The sequence below is a fragment of the Hylobates moloch genome, unplaced genomic scaffold (assembly GCF_009828535.3).
Source record: "Hylobates moloch isolate HMO894 unplaced genomic scaffold, HMol_V3 SCAFFOLD_22, whole genome shotgun sequence".
Classification (NCBI taxonomy): Eukaryota; Metazoa; Chordata; class Mammalia; order Primates; family Hylobatidae; genus Hylobates; species Hylobates moloch.
This window is the reverse complement of record NW_026652297.1, coordinates 17427898-17451908: the sequence shown is the minus strand read 5'-3', so window position 1 is coordinate 17451908 and position 24011 is coordinate 17427898. Positions and strand designations below refer to the sequence as shown.

Sequence of the window (24011 nt, the reverse complement as noted above, 5' to 3'; positions counted from 1 at the left end):
TTACGTTTTGAGAAGCAGGGACCACTTATACCACTTCTCTGGCCAAGTGTCTGGCACCGCGCCACTCAGACACACATGCCCAAGCCTTTAGGATTAACGTAGACACAGTGTTCTCTTCCATGGCCATTCCGTCTCCACTTCTGGTTCCACACTCCAGTCACCAAGTTGGCATGATCGCTGCTCCATAGACCAAGGGTGGGTAATGGGGGGATTAAACACACCTTCCCTCAGCTGGTGCCCAAACTGTAAGCATCACCGGGACACCCCATGTAGCCACAGGAACGCTTCTCATCAGTGGAAGAAGGACAAGAAAGGTCGTGCAACTTTCAAATTAGGTGGAGCTGGGGCTACAGCCATTACTTTCGGACAGGTGCAATTCAAAGCGTGATCCTCCGACCAAGAGCTTCGTCATCGCCACCTGGGAGCTTATTATAAATGCAGGATCTCAGGTCCCCACCCCAGACCTTCTGGATCAGAATCCGCATTTTAACAAGATAGTCAAGTGATTCTTATTTATATTAGAATTTGAGAAGTCAATTGATCTGGTAATTGATCAACTGAATGCCACTTAGCCCCCGAAAACAGAGACCCTTTGTGGCCGCCTCGCACCCGCTCTGCTAGGTAGCAACCGAACCCCCAGAGACATCGGAGCGGGCGCTGCCGAGGGCAATTTGGTGATTGGCTGGTCTCACCACGTGATCGGCGCTGAGCCTTCCGTGCGACCGGATTGGCTGTCGCGGGCGCTGACGGACAAGGCCGGGGCGGGCCAGAGCCCGGTCGGAGGGGCGCGCGCGGGGGCCCGAGGGGCGAAGGCGCGAGTGCGCGAGAGCGCGTGCGCGAGCGGTGGGGCTTTCTCCTGAGCCGTCGGAGGGAGCCGGAGCGCTTCTCCCGAGGTAAGCGGCGCTCCGGGGCGGCCCCCAGTCCTTCCCATGCTGGGTCCCGGCAAGCGGGTTAGGCAGGGCTGGGCGGGGCGCGGGGAGGTGTGGGGTCAGCTTGCCCCGGGAGCCCAGATTCAGGGAGGATGCAGTCCCGGTTGCCTTGGTTTCCCTTTTCCTATCCTCTCAGGCACCTTCCCATCCTCCCCACTGCGTGACGGGTCTGCCCGAGGGGAGTTGCCCACCTGGCAGCCCTGCCTCCGCCTTTGTTTCCCGCCCGGAGGGTTGCTGGCATGAACCCCCTCCCCAGGTGGAGGGTGCGGGTGATGGGGCGCGGGCGTCAGGGGCGCTGGACCTGGGCTGGGGCCGAGGAGGAGGTGGCTTTAATGCAGGGGGACCTGTCACATGGGAGAACGAAGAAGAAGAAATGTAGTGTCACTTTGGCCAGCCCGTGGGACTCGAACTAATCCCGCGGCCGCGAGCGAAGCCGAATTCCTAGCGCAGCTGTGCGAAGAGCCCTCCTGCCTAGGTGCCGGCGGCCTCGCCGGGGACGGAGCCCCGTGCTGCCCGGGAGGTTGCTCTGCCCGCTCGACCTGGCGGTTTTCACCCCAGAGTTTCAGCGAAATTGAACGCTTTGAGCCTGCTGGAGGAATCCAGAGATTCGTTCAGGGGCTATTTTTTTTTTTTTTAAGCAGTTGGGCACAGGTGGAGCCGGTCTAAATGAGAGTCTACAAAAACGAATTTCAGATGCAGCTTAACTGATGACTGGTAAATGGTGAGGAGGGAAATGCCTGCAGTCAACTGCAGACCAGACCACCACACTGAGATTCTTCCTTAAGAAGACAGGTTTTTTTTAACGGAGGAAGGGTGGTAGTTTCTGCAAACAGGTTTTTCTGGGGGTACCCAGGAAGGTAATTACTTATTTTCAGCATGTGACTGGGTTGTGGGGAGAGGGAAGGCAGGGTCTAAACTAAACCTACTCAGACCTCCTTAATTCTTTGAAAAGTGTGTGCTCGATGAAGACCATTTGGCTGCCAAAAGAGGTTTGTATGGGAGTCCGGGGGAGACGGATTGTTGCCTTTAAATCATACTTTAAAAAGGGGAAGGTATGTCCAGGAACTTAAGAGCAGGTTAAGCTATGCAAGGTATTCCCTGCCTCTCCTTCATTTCCCCAGACAGCTCATAGGCAAACATAAAAAGTCCCTTCAATTTTCCACGGGTTAACTTCTTGATTTGTTGGATACACCTGGTAATGTACTCTGTAAGAAATGGTTTAACTAACTCATTATGAAGATATTACTGTGTTATGGAGTTTCCACGTAATTCATTCAGAACTCTTTCTGGTATGAGATGGACAAGGGTCTCTCTGCCTTGTCCCTTGGAGACATCCTGATACCTTCAAAGCCCTTTATAGCTCTTACATTCCCTGTACAACATCATGTTTCTTTAGGAAATGACCTGATTTCAAACCTCTAAGACACACCCCATGCCTGTGAAATGCCTACACTTGCCAAGAATTCAGTTTACTAGGCAAGATAAATATATTTTTTAAAGAGGGAACACCTAAATTTGTTAGGGGGATCAAATTCAGGTTTATCAGCCACAGGAAATCAAATTTTGTCGGTTTTCTGAGATGAATGAAAGTAAAAGAACAAGTTGCTGCAAAGCTCATTCAGAATATCACAAATGACCCTAGTAAAGTGAAATATAGGTTGTCACCTGATAGACTGTCACACAAACCAAATTAGTGGGAATAATTTAAAACTTTATCAGAGTTTTTTTTTTTTTTTTTTTTTTTTTTGAGACGGAATCTCACTCTGTCACCCAGGCTGGAGTGCAGTGGCGTGATCTCGGCTCACTGTAACCTCCACCTCCTGGATTCAAACGATTCTCCTGCCTTAGCCTCCTGAGTAGCTGGGATTACAGGTGCGCAGCACCACGCCCGGCTAATTTTTGTATTTTTTAGTAAAGACAGGGTTTCACCAGATTGGCCAGGCTGGTCTTGAACTCCTGACCTCGCGATCCACCTGCCTCAGCCTCCCAAAGTGCTGGGATTACAGGCATGAGCCACTATGCCCGGCCAGAGATTTTTTTTTTTTTTTAAGTGGCATGGAGTAGAGGGGAGAAAAGAATGCTGAGGGTGAGGTAGGTGGCATAGTATACACTTTTATTTTCAGAAGCAAGAAACTAATCTTTGTTCCATAAACCACAAAGGGTATGCATTGTTTGTTTGGCCTGCGGAAGGGAGGCAGGGATTTTGAAAAGGTTGGGAAACACTGATTAGGTTATGCAAGGGATAACAAAAAGATTGACAGGCTTAGTCCATCTAGCAACGTACTTCAGTGACCTATAGGACAAGGTTTTATTCTCTGATTCAATAAAAGCCCGCTAGTGTTGCCTTCAAAGCAACAACAAAATCATTTCCTTTCTGTCGTTTCTGTCCCCTGGGTCAGGGACGGGGAACATAGAGAGTGAATGAGAGAGATTAGAGTCCGACCTGCATGCCTAAGCAGTAGTGTCCTTTGAGGAGGATCTGTGTCACATTGTGTAAGTATAAGAGCCTTCATATTGAGAGGGATCTGAGTACCTTCCTTAGGACACATGCTGTAAGATACAGCTGGCTAACAGTGCCACAGGTGGGGGCACTGGGTGAGATCATCTGATAGGGAAGCATTGAGGAAAGAGGAGAGCCAGGAAATGTTTAATTCAGTGGGGCTCTGCTGGCTGCTTTTGGATCCTTGAGGAGGCATTTCAAGGCAGAGCTGCCTCATTGGCTAGCCTGGCTGGCTTTATGTGGCTTCCAGAGGACCTGCCACACGATGAAAGCTTCTGTGGTAGTTACATGTCTCAGGTTGTAAGCATCAGTTATACTTGTAATGTGCTTGAGAAAAGAAGGGCTCACAGAGACCTAAATCTAGGCTTCAGGTTCTTGGCTCGTGTCACCCCCAAGGCTCCCAGAAAACAAGTTGTACCCTCCTTACCAGTAGATGGCACTGCTGCCTCTGGGAATTCCTGGAGGAGCTGAACTACGGAGCTGGCAAACCAGCAGTGTGTAGCCTCTAGTCAGAAGATTTTGAAAGGCTATGTCAGCCCTAAACGAAATCTCAAAGAAAATAGTTCTGAAAGCCATAACTGTTTACATAAGGTAGGAATAATGTGTGTCATGGGGATTGAGGAATGGCTGTAATTACATTGACTGTACATGTGTGTTTCTGAAGGGAGAAGGCAGAGAGTAAACTGACAAGCATCATAGCATAGGCTTTAAACGCACCCGGCATACGTATTGTTGGTTAATTAAACATAATAATCATGATTTGATCCAAATTTCCAACAACTTCATCGTTTCTAATTATTTGCATGTGAAGCTAGTCTACACACATGGATGGGACTATGGAAATGTACGTGTGACTTTTAAACCTGAACAGTAGCTGGTAAGTACATGCTCTGAAGACAGCAGTGAGAGTATTAGTAAAAATAATGCTGATAAAGTAGTCACTTTTATTTCAGGGCTGTCCACAGAAGATAGGTCAAAATAATTCTTAATTCATTTCTTCTAAAACTTGAAAATTCCTAACACGTGTTTTTAGATCTTCTTAGTTAATGCTGACCTTTCAATATTATATTAGCAGCCCCAAACTTGTGCTTTGGTTTTAATGATGTTATTAGTCAGGGTTAATTCATCCACCCACCTATTTTGAGATAACTATTCTTTGTTCTCTAGCTGTTATTTACTGTTCTTTGAGATGGGAAGGTTATAGCGTATAATGAGGGCCCCTGCTTTGACTCTGCCTGAGGTATAGGATGCTACCTCTAGGTGCCATTACCCCAGTCACCTGCTGCTTTGTGTAGTTCCCATCCTATGGCTTAGGTTATTTGAGGTTTCCTTCTATCTCTCCAAGTGAACTGATGAGCTTATCTTTACTACCAATGCTGAATACTAAAATCCTGCTTGTACTAGATAGTGGTAGGCCCAACAGTCCATTAATGCCACCTTATTATGTGACTAAAAATAAATCTATTCACCTTTCTGAACCTTACTTTTCTCACCTGTTCACTGAGATTGATGAGATGGTGGATGTCTCTTAAAATCTCTTCCAAGTCTAAAGTTATATGGTTAGGTGATTCTCATAAGTTATTTCTGAAGACTAAAAATTATTTAGAAAATATTTCCATACTGTGAGCTTAGGGCAAAAAGAAGTCTTGTTAATGTTCCTTCCCAGAGAAATGGTTGTGCATTATCTTAGGATCCTGGCAGTTCAGAGTAGGAAGAAACCCTTGAAGATGATTTAACTTAACCTTCTCAATTTATAGACAGTTCAGTTCAGAGTTGAGTTTCTTGACCAAGGTAATAGAGCTAGTTGGTGGCAGAGAACTAGTTAGAAGACCAGGATGCAAGCTCAGGACTCAATATAGTTTTCCCTTCTCCAATGCTGCTTTATTTCATCTGCCATCAGGCCACAGAATATGCTGTGTCTACAGGGCTGGGGCCAAGAAAATTTTCTGAGTAATTCCTTAATGTAGGGCTTTAAAGCAACAGCATGAATAGCTTTGAGTTTTGGCAGAAGTTCAAGGTCAGGCTTCTCTTTGCAGCTCATTCTTTTCTTTACTGATTGATTGTGAGCAGGATTTTTTACTGCGCATCTTTAGGCTTTAAAAACTTTTCTGCATATGCTGTTTCTTGTAAGAAAAAACTTTCATCATCCTAGAAGAATCATTCCTCAATCAGATGTTCTTAAGTTGGGTCCATGGACTCCCCAATGTCTCTCTGGATAGGAGAATCTTTCATATAATTCACTTCCTTTGTAATCTTATGTATTTTATCTTATACATTTCACACATAATTCTGAGAAGGAGGTCCTTAGGCTTCAAGAGGCTACAAAAGAGGTCTGTGGCACACACACACAAAGTAGGGTAAGAATTCTGAGTTCTTGTCTGAGGAGCTAAAAGACATTAGGGTGGAAGAGTGTTAGGGGTAAGGTATGGGGTAAACTTATTGAAGTTTGTAGGAACATTTTTACCTTTTAAAAAATTGCTCACTAAATGATGCTAATAGCATTTTACCCATCTTAAATTAATAACATATATGTGAGTATTGATTTCCATTTATCATTCCTTCCTCAATAAGTACTCTTTCCTAATTTTACCAAAACACTTTCAAATTCATGTTGCTATATTGGCGATGACATGCATACTAAGAGGCTCCCTTCTCCCCCAGTCTGACTTGATTTCCAGATGTTCAGTTCCTTTCTAATTCATGACTTGGAGTTTTTGACTTCTGAGGTACTACACCTCATGTTCAACTCTAGGCTCCTAGGACCCACCATGATCCCAGAGAGGCAAAATAATTTACATGCTAGGAATTTAAAAAAAATCTTTAGGTTTCTTTATTTGTACCCAGGGTTTACCACAGAAATTGCTGCTCCTCCTTGGCTAATTATTTTCCTTTTCTGTATGCAATCCCAAATTCTCCCTTTTCCTAATTATTTCCAAATAGGAGTGACTGGGAGTTTGTATATATTGGAAATAAAAATCCTTGTTTAAAAAATGCAAAATTTTTGAATTTTGAAGAACATTTGCTTGAAAATCTCTTGCTTTGTGTCCTGTGACACCTTGCCTACTTTTGGTGCCATGGTGACCCATGTTGGTGAATTCACCTGCTGGCACCTTTTTGGCTATGTATCTTTTTGGCCAAAGTAATATTTATTATTGCTTTAGTAGAATAATAAAAATTACATTTTCTTCTTTAGAAGGTTATAATTTGGTTTATGTAATAACCTAATTATGTTATGTAATGTCCATTTTCTGCATTCTAATCTCAGTATATTGCTGAGTTATTGTGAGATTTTGGGGGCATGATTGATTTCTCTGAGCTTGTTTCCTTGTTTGGAAAATAAGGGGAGAGAGTAGTGACTACTTTAATTGTTTCCTGTTCCAAAATCCTGTGACTCTAAGAAATTGTACCTGGTACCCAGGCTAAACATATCCTAAAAAATGCTGCCTAATTGGGAATTTATTTATAATCAACTAGTGCCAGGATAATAATTCTTTATATCTGCAAATAATTTTATGGTTTTCAAAAATATTCTCTAATCCTGTATCTATTTTCTACTCAAAATGCCAAAGGACAGCAGCATCAGTATTATGTGGGAGCTGGTTAGAAATGCAGAATCTCTGGCTTCACCCATGACCTAACAAACTCAAACCTGCATTTTTATCAAGATGCCCTGAGGATGCACATGCACCTTAAAGTCCAAGAAGTCGGTGGCTCGTGCCTGTAAAACTGGTGCTTTGGGAGGCTGAGGCAGGAGGATTGCTTGAGGCCAGGAGTCTGAGACCACCCTGGATAACATAGTGAGACTCCATCACTATATACATTTAAGAAAAAATTAGCTGGGCCTGGTGGCACATTTCTATAGCCCTAACTACCCAGGAGGCTGAGGTGCGAGGATCACTTGAGCTGAGGAATTTTAGGCTGCAATGAGCTGTGATCACACAGTGCAGAGTGAGACCCTGTCTCTTAAAAAAAAATTCTGAAGTGCTGCTTTTTTTTTTTTTTTTGAGATGGAGTCTCACTCTGTCACCCAGGCTGGAGTGCAGTGGCATGATCTCGGCTCACTGCAAGCTCTGCTTCCCGGGTTCACGCCGTTCTCCTGTCTCAGCCTCCTGAGTGGCTGAGACTACAGGCACCCGCCACCACGCCCAGCTAATTTTTTGTATTTTTTAATAGAGACGGGGTTTCACCGTGTTAGACAGGATGGTCTTGATCTCCTGATCTTGTAATCCGCCCACCTCAACCTCCCAAAGTGCTGGGATTACAGGCGTGAGCTATCACATCCGGCCCATTTTGGGTCTTATATTGGCCCTGTGAGAGAGGAACAGTATTTTACAGTTGACGAAACTAAGATTCAGAGTAGTTAAGTAACTAAGTCAAGGTTGCTGTACTAGGGTCTCACTCAGAACTCTGTACTCTAAACTTAATGCTGTCTTCGTGATTGGGCTGAAGTCACTTTTGTACAATAGAGTCTGGTCACTGCCCTGCAGCCCATAAGGTTAAGTGTGACTGTGTAATTGAGTTTTAGCCAACCAACAGAATGTGATGGAAGTGGAAAAGTATTGTGATCCACTTCTAGGAAAGAAAGCATAGAGAATGCTCATGCAAGCTTCTTCATACTGTTTTCCGTTCTTAGCTGACTGGAATGGAGAGGACCCATAGGGCAGCCTTGGAAATTATGTTTTAAACATGGCAGAACTTTTGTCAGCATGGATACCTGGATCACTGCATTAGGTCCACCCCACCTACATGTTCACCTGTCCAGTATGCATACATGAATCGGAAATAAACTTTTATTAAACTTGAGCTATTATACATGTTTGGGTAAGCACTTAGTCTACTCTCATATTCACTTCAGCAGTGACTTGGGACTTGAAGTTCCTTTGGCCTAATGCATTTTTTCATTTTCATCTTTGCCAGTTGGTGATAGATTCGTGGTCATCCAACATGCAGAAATGAATGAGCAGTGAAAAACAGCAGAGCTGATGGGTCATGAGGATGTAAGTGCGTTTGAAGGCTTCCACACCCTCTACTCCAGGGTAAGGCAAAGGCATTCTCTGCCATTGTTTTTCTTGCTTTTCCAATTCATAGAGGCTATTGTCTCACCTGTCTCTTGGAGTCAGTGCAATATGATGCCCTGTCTGTGAAAGGCTCCTAAAAGCCTTTATTGATTCAACTCATAGACACCATGCAAATCAGCAGTTATGAAGAGAAAACCATGACCAAGGTGATGGGATGGAATCTATGCATGGAAATATTTCAAAACAGGAATTTTTAGTGAGTTCGTTTAGGGTATGATTTATGTCAGAGGGGCTGTTGAGCCCTCTTGAGGTGCACTGTAAAGATGGGAACCGGGCCTGATTATCATTTCCTTATAGCCACGTCATATGTTAGCTCTGGTAGCTTCTATTTCCCTCACCTACCATCTTATTTCTTCTTTGATTACTCTGCTTAACTTTTCCTTCATTAATCCCTTTTTTAGTGAAGGAAATAACTTCTCAAAGTGTTGAAAATTCCAGATTTGATGTATAATAGCACTAGCAAAGTACATGGTTTTGCCTGTTCCATTTTATTTTATCCAGCATCACTGGAAGTCACATGCCCATTCATGCCTCATCTATTTGCAGCTCCTAGTACAATGTGTATGGTCACTGGCAATGTTATAACCAAAACTGGCTTTGAATTTTCACTTGTGTTGCAGATTGTTGAGACCAGAAGGAGAAATTAACTGTTTGGTGTGGAAAGGACATCACATCCTTTCTGAGCTCTCCAATTTCTAGAGCTTAAACTAAAACCAGACTCCTTGAAGGGAAAATTATGATTCATATAAATCTAAGAAAAGCTGAGGATGGTTAGGAATGAGGGATAGGAGGTTAAAGAAACATACTTAACTGAAGGGTTGTTTTAAGCAGCTTGGCTCAATACTGCTGAATCTTTGCTAGATAATATCCCATTATCCAGGCTCAGACAGAGGGCACCCAGAAAAGGCTGGTATCTTTAGGGGCCTCATGTGGCTCAGTAATGAGTACAATTTACTGAACAAAATAGACAATTAGAGGATGGAGATCTCTGGAGATTCCAATAAATGTACATCATTATTGCTCTAAAGTGATGCACATGCATGGAGATAAAGCAAAGAAAGGGCAGCTGCAAAGTACATCAGCAGAAGAGTCCAGGTGAGCAGCCTGATGCAGACTATAGCTCAGCACCTGGAGGTTGCTAAGAAAAGGAGCTGGTCTTTGCTAGATTTTCTCATTAAAAGAAAGGAGCTGGTCTTTGCCAACTTTGCTCAATTTCCTCTATATCCTGTATGTCCTCTATTTTAAAAGTATATCCTGTATATCCTCTATTTTAAAAGTAACTGAAAAATATAGCATGTCAGAAATAGCACTTGGCTGGTATGTTACTGTGTAAATACTATACAAGGACTACATTGTGGAGGGAACCATTCTTTAATTATTGATTTGGGGTCAAATAAAGTAATGTTAGGGATGCCAGTGGACCAGGGTTAGTTTCTCAACCTTACACTATTTATTGACACTTTGGGCCAGGCAGTTCTTGTGTGGAGTGTCCTGTGCATTGTAGGATGTTCAGCAGTGTCTTTGACCTCCACCCACGAAATGCCAGTATCTCCCTCCCTGATTGTGACAATCAAAAATGTCTCCAGACGTTGCCAAATGTCCCCTGGAGAGCAGAATTGCCCCTGATTGAGAAACACTGCTGAAGGGATATAGTGATTCAATCTTGCTCTGAATTTCTCTGGTATCGTATTTTAATCATTTAACTTCATTTGGTTTCACTTTCCCTGTCTGTAAAATATACACACATAAATAGCTAAATAGTCTAATGAAGTAATGTACATAGTACTGTGTGACTCCTTGGGGGCTCTGTGATTTCTAAGAAGCGATATTCGTCTTCCCAAATTTCTAGAACCCAAGGGTAATTCTTAATTCTTGTGATGGCACTGACTGAGGAACTGCGGAGTTTGAAGAAGGGCGAAGGTCTGTGGTATGGGACATAATGAAGAATGCTGGACTCTGAGTTTATTCAAGGGCTTCATGTTCTGGTTCATTGTGATAATATATTCTGGATGAAAACTTTCCTTTGCAAAGTTAAAAAAAGGGAAGAGTGGATGAGGCAGAAAGAAGGCTGTTCAAAAGAGCAGTCAAGGAAATTGCATTTGGCAAGGTGATCTGCTAATGTTAAAGTGACTCACGTATAATTAGACCAAAGGACATAAAGAAATAGCCTCCAAAGGAAAACTATCCTCCCAAATGACTGCTAGTCCAGATCAGTTTTTGCAGACCATACAATAAAGACCAGAGAATGTTTGGAGATCAGTGTTTATTCTAGAAACTTTTACATTTCTATTTCTTCTCTTCTTTAGGAACATGGAAAGGGATTATCTTTAATATATGCCCCTTGAATTATAAATATAAATGTTTTAATATGACATGTTCTTTTGATAGTTTTCTAGTACTATGTGTTGGAATGGTCAAAGAGGCCATAACTCTGACCTAGACCTGAAGTAACCTACATTATTTTAATAGAAAGGCTCAGTTTAACTCTAAAACAAGGCCAGTGCAGGGATTAGATGTAAACTGTCCTGGCAGGTTTGCATTCCCCCTTGCTGTGTTTCTGGTCCCTGTGATTATTAGACTTGCTTACAAAGTTTCCAACAAATGCACTGTATTTTGGATCTACTATGCAGAGAAGCCATCGTGGATAGCCTTGTTTATTTGCATTCTTCATACATTTTTTGTCCTAGGTGTTAAGCAAAACTTATAAGAATGTTTAAGAAGGATTCCATGTACCTTGAAGAAAGAGGCACTTTGGTGTAGAAGAGAGGTGAAAAGTGAAAGAAGCTCCACTTTGTTAGGAGTAGGCTGGTGTTTGAATGTTGAAGTTTTTATTCTAGTACTACTCAAAGTGTGGCCTCTGAACCAGCAGTATGAGAATCATTTATACTTGTTAGAAATGTACAGACCTATTAAATCAGAATTTCTGGGAGTGGGCGTAATAATCTGTGTTTTAACAAGACTCCCAGTGATCCTGATGGATGCTAAAATTTGAGAAGCATTGCTTTATTAGTGGTTTCTGATGTAGTTACTTCTTACAAATGATGTCTGTGTGTGTTTATGACGGGGAGGGCACAGAGAAAGTATTTTTCCAGTTGATCAGAACATATATAAGCTTTTCTTGTGATAACTTCTTGGATAATTTTCTCAATGATGCCTTAAGCCTTTTCTTGCATTGTCTGATACAGTAGCCACTAGCCACATGTGGCTTTTTCTTGTTTAAATTAATTAAAATTAAATTGAAATTCAGTTCTTCATTGCACTAGCCACATTTCAAGTGCTCTGTAGCCACATGTGGTTAGCGGCTACCATATTGGACATTGCAGATAGGGAGCATGTCCATCATCAGAGAAATCTGTTAGACAGCACTGTTTTAGCCTGTGAAGACCTCTATTTGTCAGAAACTTACATTTAGAATGATAGTATGCTCTTGTTGTAACAAGACCTCAACTCATTTAAAACAGAAATGAGTTTTGGGCTTCTCCATCCTGGGGAAACTTTTCAGTCTGTGACTGTATCTTGCTGAACTTTTTACCTTGCTGTGGCATCTGTCTGCTACAGAAAGTGCCATGGGTACATCTCTGACATAATCAAATCCACAGCCTCTGAAATATTTGCCCTTTAATCCAAGGCTGCTGAGCTGTCTTTTTCCATTTGGTCTCTCTATGCCCTGACCCTTCGTGGTGAGGCTTGTTTGTGCAAGATGTCTCTTTTGATACTGCCTAGAGCTTTACAAAGAGTCTGGAAGAGGTGGCAAGAGAATTTTCACCTCCCCTACTTCCAATTTCCAGCTTGGCTCAAAAAAAGTGTTTCATAAGAGGATATTAATACTCAAACTTCACCGCTGAGGAATTATCCCCTGAAGAATTAGTCTCTAAAGCAAGATTTCCAACAGACTTATTACAGCACAGATTTAGTAATTAAGCCCTTTGGCAGCATGGAAGAATTTTCAGTTGATATTATGTATTAATATTACCAATATTAGTTGCTCAGAAATTATAAATAGAACAAATGAAAAGATGTGGAAACACAGACACACAAGTTTTAAAAGATATAAAGTTTCCTGAGCCGAAGATTCGTGTGCATAGGAGAGGGAATGGGAATAAGGAGTTTATGGCAATTAGTAGTATTGCTGGAGTTGAGGGGAAGGAGGTGGATACAACCTGGACTTGATCCCTGAATAGTCTTAACCCTGCTGTTTTACTTTTGATGGATGCATTGCTTGTTCTCTTCCTGCCTTTCTTTCTTTCTCTCTTTAAAAATACTTTATTCACTCATTTATTTATTTGAACAGTTTTAAGTTCAAGCAAAATTGAGAGGAAGATACAGATTTCCCATATATCTCCTACTCCTCCTACTCCCTATACATGCATGGCCTCCCCCAGTGTCAGCATGACCCACCAGAATGGCACATTTGTTAGAACTGATGAACCTACATTGACACATCATAATCACCCAAAGTTTATAGTTTACATTAGGATATATTCTTGGTGTTGTACATTCTTTGGTTTTAGACCAATATATAATCACATGTATCCATCATTATAGTATATAGGTATTTTCACTGCCCTAAAAATCCTTCATGCTCTGCCTTTTCATATTTCCCACCCCTTCGCTCTTCACTAAACCCCAGAAACCACTGATTTTTTTTTTTTTTTTTTTTTTACTATCTCCATAGTTTTGCCTTCTCTAGAATGTCATGCAGTTGGAATCATGTAATATTTAGCCTTTTCAGATTGGCTTATTTTACTCAATAATCAACATGTAAGTTTCCTCTATGTCTTTCATGGTTTGATAGCTCATTTCCTTTTAGCACTGAATAATATTCCATTATGTGGATATACCACAGTTTATCCATTCACCTACTGAAGGACATCTTGGTTGCTTCCATGTTTTGGCAATCATGAATAAAGCTGATATAAAAATCTGTGTGCAAGTTTTTTTTTTTTGTGGACATAAATTTTTAAATCCTTTGGGAATATTCCAAGGACCATGATCGCTGCCTCGTATGGTGAGAGTATGTTTTATTTAGTAAGAAATTGCCAAACTGTCTTTCAAAATGACTAACGTTTTGCATTCTCACCAGCAATGAATGAGAGTTCTTGTTGCACCACATCCTTGCAAGCATTTGGTATTGTCAGCGTTTCAGATTTTGGCCATTCTAATAAATGTGTAATGATAGCTCAGTGTTGTGTTGTTTTAATTTGCATTTCCCTGATAACATATGATGTAGAACATCTTTTGATATGCATACTTGCCATCTGTATGTCTTCTTTGATGAGGTATCTGTTAAGGTCTTTGGACTATTTTTTACTCAGGTTGTTTTCTTATTGTCGACTTTTAAGTTTTTTATAGATTTTGGATAATGGTCTTTTGTCAAATATGTCTTTTGAAAATATTTTTTCCCAATCTGTGGATTGTCTTCTTATTCTCTTGACCTGATGTTTCAGAGAACAGACATTTTGAATTATAAAGAAGCCCAGCTTATAAATTCTTTTTTTTTTTTTTTTTTTGAGACGGAGTCTCGCTCTGTCGTCCAGGCTGGAGTGCAGTGGCGCAATCTCGGCTCACTGCAAGCTCCGCCTCCCGGGTTCATGCCATTCTCCTGTCTCAGCCTCTCCGAGTAGCTGGGACTACAGGCGCCCGCCACCACGCCCGGCTAATTTTTTGTATTTTTAGTAGAGACGGGGTTTCATCGTGGTCTCGATCTCCTGACCTCGTGATCCGCCCGCCTCGGCCTCCCAAAGTGGCCCAGCTTATAAATTCTTTCTTTCATGGATCGTGCCTTTGGTGTTGTATCTAAAAAGTCATTGCCACACCCAAGGTCATTTAGGTTTTTTCCTATGTTATCTTCTATGAGTTTTATAGTTTTGTCCTTTACATTTAGGCCCGTGATCCATTTTGAGTTAATTTTTGTAAAGATTGTAAGGTCTGTGTCTAGATTAATTGTTTTGCATTGGATGTCCAATTTTACCAGCATCATTTGTTGCTTTGTTGTACTGCCTTTACTCCTTTGTCAAAGATCAGCTGACTATCTGGATGTAGGCATATTTCTAGGCTCTCTATTCTGTTCTATTGGTCTATAGGTCTGTTATTTTACCAATGCCATACTGTCTTGATTATGGCACTTTATAGTAGGTTTTGAGGTCAGGTAGTGTCAGTCTTTCAACTCGGTTCTGCTTTAATATTGTGTTGGCTATTCTGCGTGTTTTGCTTCTCCATATACACATTAGAACCAATTTGTTGGTAGCCACAAAATAACTTGCTGGGATTTTGATTGGGATTTTGTTGATTCTACAGATCGAATTGAGAAGAAACTGACGTCTTTACAATATTGAGTCTATAATGATCATGGAATATCTATTTAGTCCTTCTTTGAGTTCTTTCACCAGAGTTTTGTAGTTTTCCTCATATAGATCTTGTACACATTTTGTTAGATTTATACCTAAGTATTTCATTTTTGGAGATACTAATGTAAATGGTATTGTGTTTTTTATTTCAAATTTCATTTGTTTATTGCTGATATGTAGGAAAACAGTAGACCTTTGTATATTATTCTAGTATCCTGCAACATTGTTATAATTGCTTTACTAGTTCCAGAGGTTTTTTGTTGATTACTTCAGATTTTCTACATAGGTGATCATATTATATCATCTGAACAAAGATACTTTTATTTCTTCCTTCCCAGTCTGTATTCCTTTTATTTTAATTTAATTTAATTTTATTTTATTGTTCTATTGTATTACCCAGGACTTCTAGCACAATGTTTGGGAAAAAAAAAAAAAAAAAAAAAGTAGTGACAGGGCACTTCCTTGCTTTGTTCCTGATCTCAGTAGGAAAACTTCTAGTTTCTAGTTTCTCACCATTTAATATGATGTTAGCTATAGATTTTTAAAATGTTCTTTTCTCTTTGGTTTGCCTTTCTTACCCATTTTTTTGTGCCCTAAATGTTGGAGGGGGCTCAGTTTTCTAAAGGGGGGTGCTGTTAGCATTTTGATGGAATGAATCATTGTTATGTGGAATTTTCCTTTCTATTATAGGATGTTTGGGCTCTCTGGTCACAAAATGCCCATATTATTCTAACCAAGTCATTGTGTCAATCAGGATGTCCCCCTGCATTTCCAAATACCCTCTGATTGAGAATCACTGACTGCTAGAAAGATATGAGTTTGATGGGTTTTCTGTTTGTTTCTTTTTTGATGGGGAGAGGGAGGAGTAATTACAGTCAGGGAAGATGCAGGTGCTCTGAGTGTCTGGTTCATTAATTTCTAATATCACCTAATCTTTCCCCGGTGCTGGCAGTGCTGTTGGTAGCCAATATTATTCTATTGAGATCAGGAGAATCAGGGTCTCCTACTGCAAGACTTGGTTTCAGAGGCTTGATACCAACCCAGAAACCATAGGGGGTTTTCTGTGCCACAGAGAGTAGTGGAACTACTGAGGCTCCCACAAGATGCTGCATTTTTATTTTGATTCACTGCAGCTAAATCTCCTACATCTACTTGAAAGTAGACTGTTTTCTACATGACAGTGATCTACTGAGGGAAAAATCAATAAGAGAAATTTACAGACAATCCAAGGGAGAAAGGCTTTGCCAGCCATTTACTTTTTTTCTCTGTGATTGCACATATTGGCAAAGTGGCCCCTAAATTTGTGAGGTTATGTGTAGACTATTGGGAGATCTCAGAATTGTTCTACAATTAGCAAAGAAAAGGAGAACACTTTTAGATGTCTTGCCGAGGGGCCTACATAGACTATTTTGATTACAAGAATGGAAACTGAAGTTACTTTAAAAAATGGAAGGCTTAACTAAAGATGCACGAGGAAATAAGGAAAACAGAATTTCAGTCATGTGGCAAGTCTGCAAAGAATCTCAGGGGCTTTTAGGATGAGAGAATAGTCTGGCTGGACCTCATGGAGTCAGGACTTAGGAGCAGGAAGATTGTTCTGATCTGTTGTAACTCCAGGGTGTGTCTGCACTAACAGTGTTGGTCAGTCCATATTCTACTTTTAGATCATTAATGTGGTTCAGCATTTCCATTTTAGATTCTCTCTTGTTCCTCATGTTCTTGCTTCCATTTATTGTTCCCACAGCCTAACTAATGATCTGTGTATAGACCAAACTCCAAAAGAAGAAAAGGAGTATGATAAGTTTTGTAGTAACTATCATCCTGATTCTTAACCCTTATACCATGCAATTTTAGAGCCGCTGATGCTCTCTCCTGGTCCAAACAGCTGCGATTTAAGGATATTTGCTTTAGTAAGGGCTATGGGCTTGGCAATTTCTCTAGAAGAAGGTAATGATGGGGTAGACTGAGACCCCACTGGGGTAGAGCACTGCTGGGGTAGAACATGAGACCTCAGTCTAGTTTAATGACCCTGAATTCTTAACTCTTGGAATCAATATAAATAGTATTTGTGGGTTATATAGACAACAAAGAACTGGAAGATTATTCAGAAAGCATACATGTTTAGCAGCAATTGTGAAAAAGCATGAATCTGTTTTTTTGGGAAGTCTGATTCTATCTCATTGCTGAGTGGCAGGGAAATTGCTGGGCTGGGTGATTGGGAAATGGGGAATTGTATTTCCCATACAGATATCTTATTTTTTGTATCTGTCAAATTTGATTCTTTTGGCCACCCGTGTGTTGCACAGGAATAATGGCTAGGTGACTTTCTAAATGTTGAAAGACATTTTGACATCTTCGACAAGTGTTGTTCAACAGCTGGGTTTGTAAGACTGTAGTTGTGATAAAGGAAAATAACTTGGCTTATTACTCTAAAAATAAGTTCCATACAAATGTTGACATTTTGGGGATTACTACCTCACATAGTGTGTTTTGTTCACTTTCCCCCTGAACTTGGAGCATTAGTTTCATTTGAGCCAGTGATTGAGTGTGACTTTATAAGGGAATGCATTCTATATTGCAGAAGGCTCTGTCTTTATTTACGACTCTGTGTCAGGATAAGAATAATGGTCCTGGCTCTACTTGGACTTGCGCAGCTGTGAGTGGAGTGACCCATGGTAGCACAAACAGCCCATCATTTCATTGAATTATTTAAGGCTCTTACACTTCCCTTCAAGTAGCTGGATCGTGGTGGCACCACATACAGAGAACAAGTTAGTATTTCCTTAGAGAGATGCAGCTTTTGTTGAAAGAGAGTCTGAAGAGAAGAGGTTCAGCAGGGCTTCTTCAACTGATGGCTGAGGAAAGAATGTAGTTTGTTATTGAAGGGTGATGGGGATTGGGATCAGCTTTCTCAACCCAGCTGCTGACCGCTGAGGTGAAAAGAGCAGAGATAAAACATTTGCTCCAGTTTCTCTTCAGACTCTGTGAAGATCCCCATCCCCTGTATTGAATTTTTAAAAATAAAAAGGGAAAAATATAGAATTGTATCTAATTGGTCTTAACATATATCCATGTTTCTTCTGAAGAGGAAGATTTGTATGTTGATAACCACACGTTGCCAGAAGATTAAAATCTTCAATTTTAACTTTAAAGAAGCATTAATCTTACAGTATAAGTGAAAGATTAACTCAAATTTGCACATATATAATTTTTCTACAAAAATAAAACAAAATTATGTTTGTTCTCATAGAATCAGGAATTAATTTGCAGCCCTTGTTGAAGATTCTTTAGCAACAATAAAGACATCTGCTGTCTCCAGGGTATAGAGAGATTCTGAAAGATGGCTAAGAGCCAGGGATCCTGAATCCTTTATTTCCATCCTGCCATAGGTTACTCCCCGTGAGATTCCTGCAGGATAAATGTGCATGGGGCGGTGGTGGAGGCAGGACTTTGGATGCAGATCCCTGAGGGCCTGGGACCGAAACCCCCAGCCCTGAACTGCCCTATTCTTCCTATGAACCACGGGAAGAGGCAGCTCCTGTCAACCTTTTTCTTTCCATGCCCACTGTTGAATCTTTGCCTTCACTTTTCAAACAAGCAAAGCTGTGGCTGATGCCATGTCCTCCAACATGACCCATTCCTATCAGCACACCCCTTTAGAGGGCCCATCACAGACAAGGAAGAAGGCAGACAGGGAGGAGTATGCTTCCCCTGACTATCAAAAGCTGTTTCTTTTCCACTGGAAAGAACTTACTGGATCACTTCTGAAATTAATTATTGTCATTAGAACAGTATTTACCAGGCATGAAATGTTAGACATTATTTAGAGACTCTCAACTTAGAAAATAATATTTTTACTTTGAAAGAGCAAAATCCCATATTAGTACAGTCCTGGATTTTAACTTTTAGTTTCCTCTGGTGTTTCTCCACATACCCCTCCATTTTTTCCTTCCATTAACCCTGTTACCTTAAGTTCTTTAGTCTCTTTGCCTCAATTCTTATATCTTTATTTTATTTCCAGAGTTCTATGGTTCCCACCTGGCTGCAGGACAAGGTACTTCGTAAGTTGGCATAAAGACATAGGCTGATTCCAAGTTCTCTTTCTGAATTTCTTTCAACTCTTTCTATGCAAACCTCTTTTACCCAAACTGGTCCTTGGTCCCATTCTCTCCTCCCTGTGTAGAGTGCTCCTGTTTCTTTTCGGTGACCACTTGGTAGCATTGATAGACTTTGGGTCCTGTAGCCAGATAGATCTGCATTTCTATCCTGTCCCTATCATTTTTTAGAAATGTGACTTTGGGCAGAATATTTAATTTGAGCCTCAATGTTTTCATTTTTAGAATGGGAATCATAATTACCTTATAGGATGCTTATGGGCATGGTACTTAGGGAACTGTCCTGCCCAGGTTCTATTTTCTGCCTTTTCATCCCAACAGTATGCATATGTGCTTGCTGATGAAGTTATTGAACATCAGAATTCCAGAGCTGGTCTACATCACAGTTCGTGGTTAGCCATCCTCTACCTGCCACTTTCACACCTTCCCTAACCACATCTTCCTTTGATAGGACCTAATCGTATCAGTGAGCACCTAAAGATACATTTTCCTCCTTCTGCCTATGATTGTGAAAACTATGTTCATGGACATTCAGAATGTCCTGGTATATCTGCCCATATCAGAAATTGACAGCAATTTCATGGCCACTATCTGCAACCTTGAGCACTAATTCATTTTCTCAGCATTTGTTTCCTTTCATGTAAAGTGAGATTTATCGTGAACATCGAATGCTCTGATTGCAAAGAATACCTCTTTAAAATGAAGTTTTCCAACAGCTTTTTATTCTGAATATCATTTAATAAAGTGCAACATGACGTTAACAAGGTTGCTTAGACAAGCCCTCGGAGTTTATTTAAGTAGACTCTGCCCCATATTGATTCCCAATTATAACATGTTTAGCATGAATTAAACCTGCCAGTGTTCTCAGACAATGTGATGCTCTCCCTGCGATTCTGCCCTTGTCTGTCAGCTACAAGAGTGTCAGTGTTTCCTTGTTCATTCTATTTAAAACGTAATTCTCAACCTCTTGCTCAAATGATTTGAGCCATATGTGAGGTCTATAAATTTTGGTTTCTCAGACTACCACCTTCTTTCCCTTCTTACTATTTCTTACTCCCTTTTCTCTATTTTCCTTATTGTCTCATGTACTAAAATAAGACTTTAAAATTTTTTTCTACTCAAAGTAAGAATAACTTAATGCTTATATTTTTCTAGTTTGATCTACTTTGTAGTAATAAATATGGGCTCTTAGTTGTATATATATGTGGGTTTTCATGGAATTAACTTTGTCTCTTTTTGCTCATGAGTTTATTGGTGAGAAGACACAAGTATAACTTTGGGATTCTTCTGCAGTCTTTGGTTATTCGTGTGTATTGCTAATTGAACCTTTACTGGTTGTTTAAATTTTGTGGTCATGTATGTTTTTACCATAGGCTCTTGAGGGAAAAATATAAAAGGCCATGGGAAAATTGGTGGTATGAAAAAAATCTATCAATATATTCTTCTCGGATACCCTTTTCGAGAAAAATTAAGATACTTTGAAAAAGATTCATAATCAGAAATATTATCTAGTTTAACTTTTTTGAATGGAGAGATTTTATAGGCTGGCAACAGGAGCTTCTGACCTTTCTTCTTCATGAGCACTGATGATGGAGGGAGTGACTGTGAGTGCATTTTAGGTAGAAGAGAGGGAGCCTGGTAACAACAAACTGTGAGACTGGTTGTACTACGTTATTTGTTAATGCTTCTGAAGGAGAGATACCAGGGCCTCTGCCCTGCATCCTTCCATGCTAGAAATATTCATAGTTGGAGGAAGCAAGAAATGCAGCCTTTGAGCAAGTTGGATTTTTTTTAACTATTGATTTTGAAAAAAATTGTTTTTGTAATTATGAGTACAGGAAAAAAAAGTAAATGAGAAGAGAGATGTATAGCAGATCAAATATGCGGCTGCCTTGTTGACTTGTGTAACATCAGATATTCCACTCCACCTTCATTTTTAAATAAACCTCTCTGTTTTATTTGCCCTTTCAGCTAATCAGAACTTTTCTCGTGCTCTCCCCTGTTGTCTCAGGATTTAGGAAAAGAGCTGATGGGATTGGGCTGGACCTAGGAAGGATTGACAGCACCTCTAAGGGTTTGCTCCTGAGGAGAGGAGAATAACTTGCCCCTTGCTCCTCTTCAAGCCTCAGACGGGAGCTCACCCCCAGCCTAGCAGTTAACATTGCTGCTGCAGTCAGGTGTGCTCTCTCTGTCCACCTTTTCTGTCTGGGGTTCCCTTCCTGTCTTTTGTTTGGCTGTGAGACGTGGTTAAGCCCTTTGGCTTCTCCCGTGCCTACAGGCCCTCTTGCCCTGGTTGGAAGGGATGGGGTAGGAACGCACCTGAGGGGTGAGAGACCCCCAGAGAGGAGACCAAGAGGTGCCAAGGGCAAAGCCCTGTTTCACAATTCTGTTCCAGGCCTCCACATTTACCTGGCTTTGCTTCTTAGTCTGGGAGAACTTTGTTACTTGTTAGAATTTTTTTTTCCTTAATTACATATTTTGTTTCCCCAATTAGATAAGGAGGCCTCTACAGGCATGGATCCTGCCATGTGCTTCTCTTGCATTCTTTGTGTTGCTTGCATTGTGGGAGGCACATAGCAGGAGGTCAGATATGGGGGTTTCATTGCATTAATAATGTCCCTTTGTAGTTGTTTTAGGGCTCTTAAAACAAAGACTGGGTGGCTTATAAACAACAGAAATTTATTTCTCACTGTTCTGGAGACTGGAAGTCTGAGATCAGGGTGCCAGCATGGTTAGGTTCTGGTGAGGACTCCCTTCCGGGTTGCAGACTGCCAGCTTCTCATTGTGTCCTCCTCACATAGTGAAAAGACAGTGGACTGGCTTTCTGGTTTTGGATTATAAGGGCGTTAATCCCATGTGTGAGGGCTCTACCCTCATGACTGAATCGCCTCTCAAAGACACTACCTCCTAAATGCTTCATAGTGGGGGTTAGGTTTTCAACATATGAATTTTGGGGGAACAAACATTCAGTCTGTTGCAGTAATTTGTCTTATTCATTCCCTTTACCTTCACTTACTTACCATTCTTTTATTTTTTTTTGTTAAACATATTTAGTAACTACTTGCCTCGTTCTTGCTGGAGTGACTTTTTTTTGGAAGGGTCCAGATTCTGTATACCTCCAAAGCAGTCTGCCTAAGATTGATTTGTCCATGTCTGCCTTTATTTGTTGAGTTGAATATTAAACTTTCTTATAACTCTGTGAAGAACCTGCAATCTCAGGAAACATGAGCTCCACTTTTGACTGAAAGGGCTTTACTACTAGGAAATGAGAGAGGCCTAGGTTTTCTTCTTACAGATCTCACATACATTGGCTGTGCGGCTGCAGAAGAGTTAGGTCACCTCTCTGTATAGTGTATTCTCAGATAATGTGAGTTAGGCTCATAATTGGGAAGTTTAGTGTAACTCCTCTAACTCAGATTATTCTGTCTGTTACTTAGGTTCTCCATTACATGCAAAATCATTGTTTTTGTTAAAGTTGTTCTGTTCCTTTGTTCTAGTTGTTTAATGCATTTTTCCCCTGGCCTGATCAATTTTTTTGAGGGGCAAGGACAGGACCTAATTCTCACATATCCTTGGCTACCCTTTTTCTCCCTGTAGACCAAGCATGAGATTCCATTCAAAGTAGGTGATCCATAAATGTTTTAACCTAATTAGAAACAAGCATTTTTAGAATTCAAGAGGAAGAAATTCCCTAAATACATTAGCATTTAAGCACATCCTAGAGGTCATCTGGTTTACCACCTTATTTTTTGATCATCAATTTGTTCGTTCTATTATTCTCTCCTTCCTTTCTTCATCCCTTTTGTGCCAGGCACTGTGTAAGGAGCAGGGGATATGAGGTGAGGATAGACATAGAACTTCCATCAGGTGGAGAGGATAGACATTAAGCAAGTATTTAAAAGTCTGAGGAGAGCTTTAAGTACCAAAAGCTACAAAAGCCCATGATGGGGAGCTGCCTTGTGTTCTGAGAAGGCTTTTATGAGGATGTGATGTTTAAGCTAAGGATTATCAACCCAGAGAAGGGAAGTGGCTTGCCCAAGGTCAGTCAGTAGCTCACATGTAGCTGAGCATGGCCTGTAGCACAGATTTCTCCCCTGCCCTAGGCTTATCCCTGTGAGTTTTGTGGGGCTGCTGAGAAAACATTCATTGTTCAAGTACTTTGATTTTGCATTTCACTGGGGCACATGGCTTAGCTATTCTATGAATAGCTTACATTTTGATAATTTTATGGACTGTTTGTATACCCCCTAAATTCATGTTTTAATCTAATCTCCAATGTGATAGTTTTTCCACGTGGAGTTTTTGAGAGCTAATTAGGTCATGAGGATGAAAATACCTTCTAGAATTTGTCCACCAATTCAACTTTTAGTATTTGTCCAACTTCTAGTATTTGTCTATGCTGTTATCTTTCTGGAAGGCAGTTTGGCAAAATACATTAAAGTGTAAAATGTGTGTACACCTTGACCCAGCAATTCAACTTCTAGTATTTGTCTAACTTGCATAGCCATGAAACGATACATGCACAGAGATACCCACTACACGTTTGTGTTTGTACGAAAAAAACTAGAAATAACCTAAATACCTACTAGTGGGAGACTTGTGAACTAATTTATTATTAGGAAACTAAATACTTACACAGGTCAACTGGAATACCATATGATTTTTTTAAATGATATATTAGTTCTTTATTTGTTTTTAATGGAAGGATATCCCTGACATATTATTTAAAACAATTCTGATCACAGACAACATAAATAATATGAGCCTATTTACGTAAAATTGTTTGTAAATGTATGCATGTATGTGAACGTGCAAGGCGTGTTCAATAAAATCTTAGCAGTGTTTTTTCCAAGCGATTTTTAGTTTTGTTTTGGCATTTTGCTGTGCCTTTTGAATGTTTATACAATGGGCATGTCTCCTTTTTTTTTTTTGAGACAGAGTCTCACTCTGTCGCCCAGGCTGGAGTGCAGTGGCGCGATCTCTGCTCACTGCAAGCTCCACATCCCGGGTTCACGCCATTCTCCGCCTCAGCCTCCCAAGCA

The 24011-nt window shown here is 40.7% G+C and overlaps 1 protein-coding gene across 3 annotated transcripts in view; it reads left to right on the top strand.

Moving 5' to 3' along the window:
• Nucleotides 1-779: 779 nt before the first annotated feature.
• TMEM108 (transmembrane protein 108) overlaps nt 780-24011 on the top strand; it is a 371331-nt gene continuing 348099 nt past the window's right edge. For 2 of the 3 annotated variants that reach the window (XM_032144306.2, XM_032144304.2), the window contains exons 1-2: nt 780-893; nt 8347-8465. The gene's annotated coding sequence lies outside the window, so the exon portion shown is untranslated. Of the gene's footprint in view, nt 894-8346; nt 8466-18875; nt 18909-24011 lie in introns of all 3 variants that reach the window. The other variant, XM_058433325.1, reaches the window with a different exon arrangement.